Source organism: Loxodonta africana, chromosome 26 (assembly GCF_030014295.1).
Source record: "Loxodonta africana isolate mLoxAfr1 chromosome 26, mLoxAfr1.hap2, whole genome shotgun sequence".
Classification (NCBI taxonomy): Eukaryota; Metazoa; Chordata; class Mammalia; order Proboscidea; family Elephantidae; genus Loxodonta; species Loxodonta africana.
In genome coordinates, this window is record NC_087367.1 from 20,618,012 (window position 1) to 20,623,172 (window position 5,161).

The 5,161-nt window shown below is 46.7% G+C and overlaps 1 pseudogene; it reads left to right on the top strand.

Annotated features, from left to right (window-relative positions):
* Positions 1–4,038: 4,038 nt before the first annotated feature.
* LOC111752269 (U6 spliceosomal RNA) lies at positions 4,039–4,138 on the top strand (annotated as a pseudogene).
* Positions 4,139–5,161: the final 1,023 nt, after the last annotated feature.

Sequence of the window (5,161 nt, forward strand, 5' to 3'; positions counted from 1 at the left end):
TGTAATATTTATGGAAGCAGCTTGCCAGTCCTTTCTTCCATGACAGAAAGGTGGATGGGTTCAAACCGCCAACATTTTAGTTAGTAGTCAAGTGAAAACCATTTGCGCCTCCCAGGGACTTACCTGCAAGCCCAAGGGCAAGCCTTTTTCCAATATGGAAAATGGCTCAAAGGAGTCCCTAATGTCCTTGTCTGGACCCAGTCCAGCCCCTACCTAGGGCGCAAAGACAGACAGCCCCTGAGGGAGGGCACCACTGTTCACAGACAGTGCCCAGTTTCCATCAGGGGCCTCTTCCTGCCATGATGAACATGAAAAGTAGCCTTCTGAGGGTGCACAGTAACAAGGCAGCTGACCCATTTCCACCTTGATGAGGCTGAGAGGGCTAAGGGGGAGCTGGCTCTAGTATTTCTCTAAAACAGAGACACTTGCAAATAGCCAATCCAAGGCCCAGTGGGTTATCATTCTTACCTGGTGCTGGTCAATGACCTGTTTGCTTTCAAAATCGGTTCCTTGTCTTTCCTGGGCTGCTCTGCAGAGAAAGCATTTCCCAGGCTCCTTGACCTTTGGCTCCCAGATAAATTCAGCCGTTGCGGTGGGGCTGGCAGAATATTAGAAGGTGTAAACAAAACAAGACAAACCACATTGCTGTGGAGTCAATTTCAACTCTTAGTGACCCTATAGGACAGAGTAGAACTGCCCCATAGGGTTTCTAAGGCTGTAATCTTTACAGAAGCAGACAGCCACATCTTTCTCCTGTGGAGTGGCTGGTGGATTTGAACCACTGACCTTCTGGTTAGCAGCCAAGCGCTCAACCACTGCACTATCAGGGTCCTTAGAAGGTGGTGGGGTCGGGGTGGAGGGTGAGTCAGGGCATTCTTTTCTCTCAGCTTCCTGTTGAGTCTCTAGCAGAGGCTGAGTCTCTTCCATGGCTCCAACTCACATCAGATGGCCTTCTCTCGGTGGTTGCAATTCCCACTGGACAGCCATGACTTTTGGACTCTGGTAACCCCACGTCCTCTCTTTCCTTTCTCCCTCCAGCCATAGGGTAGAAGTGGCTTCCTGCATTCCTGATTTCTAGATTGGCTCATTACCCCCTGAGTAGTTTCTTAGCTCTTCCATCACCTGTGTAAACACTTTTGTCTACTAAATTCCCTATGCTGGAAAGTATTAGACCATATCGTTGGTCATTCTGGCTGTTACATGTCCAGGAAGTCCTGGAGGGCGGGAAAGGCCTTGTGACCCTGATTTCTCCAGTGCTACAGGCATTTTTATAGCCCTGTCTCCAAACAGATCCCACAGAGCTCAGCTCCAACTAGATTCATGTACTATGTGCACCAGTGCCGTATTCCAAAGCTGAAAGCAAACTGAGAGGGCAGTTTAGCCTGCTCTCACCAGCCAGGGTCACTAGCTCCTCAAGCCACTTTGCAGGGAGGAAAGACGAGGCCCAACTAGGGCAGGGGGGCAACAGTGAGGCCAATCTTCCTAGAGGCTGTGAGAAGGGGGTTGCTCAGTGGGCTTGCCTGCCTTGCCTGATGTGGTGTCTGATCTTGTCGCACATACGCTTGAGTTTTGGAGACTAGCGATGAGGACCATAAGTGTGGTCTGAGAAACAGCACAGTTGTGTGTGTGAGGCTCGGAGGCTTAATATAGGTATCAAGTGTAGGTGAATATGGGATTGTTTTGTGGGTCTAGCATAGATGACCCTTGAGTCTGTCTCTCATGGTCATTTGCTCTCCAAGATAAAGTGTTCTGTGGTCTTTGGCAAGATACAGGTCCAGAACACAGTCATGGAGGAGTTGTTAGCTGAGCCTGAGAAAGGGATACGTGGGAAATGAACCCAAGTCAGGTGTTCTGGAGACTGCCATCCTCCTTTCTTAGTTGAGGATCCAGCTCCCTCCAACTGTATTTACCACTATGGGCGGCTCCTTCCATGGGGCACAGTTCCTAGTCACATGGAACTTGCCAGATGACCAGCAAGGGCTGGTAAGGCCATGATAGACTGATAGCTTTTCATTAAAAAAAAAGTTGATCTTACACATTTTGGTTCTTTCTTATCAACAAATAGGAGAGAAAAGATAAAGTGCAAGAATCAGGAAAACTGGAGCTGTAGCTGGAGGGAACTGTGTGTGTGTGTGAGAGAGAGAATAGAGGAGTTACCCTACAATGACCCCAAGCTTCCCTCTCACCTGTTCTGTCCTGCCCTGACTCCACCACATTGTGGGGACAACCAGACCTGCCCTGGTTGCCCTTGAAATTGGCCCGACCCAGGCCCAGGGGGCGGGGGTAGGGCTGGACCACATCAAGACCTGCCACACTCCCAGCCCATGCATCTCTTTTTCTCCTGCAGGCTGGATGCCCATGTTCTGGTAATGTGACTGCTACCTGTGACTGTCTTAATAAACTGGCTAGTCCTTCTAGGCATGAGGCCCTGCTTTGCTCTTGCGGGGTTCCTCCCACCAGATCTAGCCTTTGGTTGGCTTCTGGGATCTGACGGAATTTCCTGTTGTTGCCTGCCTGCTTGGATTCCAGAATACCCCTCTGGAATTACCCATTGCTCTGATCCATCTGCTGGTCAGAACACACTGTGACCAAATGCTGGGTGATCTGCCACTCTCCGCCCCAGCGCTGACTGTTGGTGAGCCGCCACCTGTTGTCTGTTTCCACACCCTTGCACACTGCATCTGCCTGTCACCCTGGAGGGCTGCCCAGCAGCTACAGCTGAGGCCGTCCTGCCAGCACCTTCCCCAACCCGGTGGGTGGTCCTATCAGGTTCTCGGCCCTCCCAGCTGCTTTATCTGCGTACTTACTGAGCCACATCTGGCTGGATATAGAGCCCGGAGAGCCTGGATGGGCCCATGGCACGCCGACCCCCAGAGAGATGGTCACTCTCCCTCAGGACCTCTTGGGGTGGGCCCAGGTCTAGAACATCAGCATCATATAAAGCAACATAATGACAATAATAGCTAGTATTTATGGAGGATTTATGAGGTGCAGGGGCAGGTTATCCAATAGGCAAGGTAAGCACAGAGATGTGGTGAAAAACCTGTGAAGCTGTTCACTGTAGATTAGTAAGTAAGCACAAGTAAGCCTATGCTTGCCTTGTTCTCTGAGTCACCCGCCCTGCCAGAGATTGTAAATTTGATAAGAGGCTTTGATTCTGTAGGAAGGTGCTGTGGGGTTGGGAACAAGAGAGATGCTGGGCATACCTAGAAGCAGAATCTTTGATGTGAAAAAATGTGAAATTGTTCTCTACGGATGATCTGGTAAACAAGGTAAGCACTGTGCTTACCTTGCCTATTGGATAATTCACTCCTGCATGTGACAGCCTCAATGCTTTACTGATATAATTTAATTTATACTCCACAACTACTCTGTGAGGTAAGTACTATTGTATCCCCACTTCACAGATGAAGACACCAAAGCTTAGGGATTTAAATGAATCTGCTTAAGCTCCCACAGGGAGTAACTCAGACAGCTCGGATTCCAAACCAGGGCGCTTGACTTCAGAACTCGAGCTCACAACCACCAGACTAAAGTGCCTCCTCGGTAATTGTCTTAGCTATCTAGTGCTGCTATAACAGAAATACCACAAGTGAGTGGTGTTAACAAACAGAAGTTTATTTTCTCACAGTTTAGAAGGCTAGAAGTGTGAATTCAGGGCGTCAGCTCTAGAGGAAGGCTCTCTGTCCGCTCTGGGGAAAATCCTTGTCTCAGCTTCTTCAGCGTTCTTTTCGACATTCCTTGGCATCCTTCATGTGGTGTCTGTCTTCCCTGTTTTTACTTGCTTGTTTCTGTGCCTAATCTTCTCCTTTTCTGTCTCAAAAGTGATTGGCTTAGTCAGGAATGGATTAGTCAATAAGCAAGGTAAGCATGGGCTTACTTGTGCTTACTTACTAATTGTAGTGAACAATTTCACATGGGTTTCCCAGCAATTTCACATCATGACATGGTGAAACCTATGTGAAATTTTTCACTACAGATGATCTGGTAAGCAAGGTAAGCACTGTGCTTACCTTGCCTGTTGAATAATCTGCCCATGGACTTCGGCAGCACATATACTAAAATTGGAATGATACAGAGATTAGCATGGCCCCTGCACATGGATGACACATAAATTTGTGAAACGTTCCATATTTTTATGTTTTGCTGTGTATATTCTCAACAACAAGAAGGTAAGTTAAAAAAATAAGTGATTGACTTAAAACATGTCCTATACTTACAGGACATCATTAACATAATAAAGAAAATCCTATTCCCAAATGGGATTACATCCACAGGTATAGGAGTTAGGATTTACAACACATATTTTTGGGAGACACAATTTAATTGATAATAGTGACCCGTGACCTCTGTCCAAAGGCCCCAGTAACATTTCCAGGAAGATATGGCTGTGATCTCTATTGTCTCCCTGATCAGAGATCAACTGACCCACAGAAGGGTGAGTTTAGGGCAACAGTCTCTTTAAGCCTTTGGGTACTCCTGCTCCCTCTTGAGAAGAATGAGAAGTATGCTGGAATAAGCTCACTCCTGGCCACTTTCAGAAAATGGGACCCCAGAGCCACACATCCCCCAGTCTGCCCTATGTGTCTCCCAAGTTTTTAGGAGTCACCTGGTGACTCATAAACAAGTCCACAAGAACCAAAGTATGACCTTCAGTATACTCCGCCTGAATTTAGAGACCATCTCAAGAACAGATTTGACACATTGAACACTAATGACTGAAGACCAGATGAGTTGTGGAATGACATCAAGGACATCATACATGAAGAAAGGAAGATGGCATTAAAAAGGTAAGAAAGAAAGAAAAGACCAAAATTGATGTCAAAGAGACTTTGAAACTTGCTCTTGAATGTAGAGTAGCTAAAGCGAATGGAGGAGGCGATGAAGCAAAAGGCCTAAACAGAAGATTTCAAAAGGCTGCTTGAGAAGACAGTGTAAAGTATTACAATGACATGTGCAAAAACCTGGAGTTAGAGAACCAAAAAGGAAGAACACACTCAGCATTCCTCAAGCTAAAAGAACTGAAGAAAAAATTCAAGCATTGAGTTGCAATATTGAAGGACTCAATGAGGAAAATATTAAATGATGCAAGAAGCATCAAAGAAGATGGAAGGAATGCACAGAGCCACTGTACTGAAAAGAATTGATTAAAATTCAACCA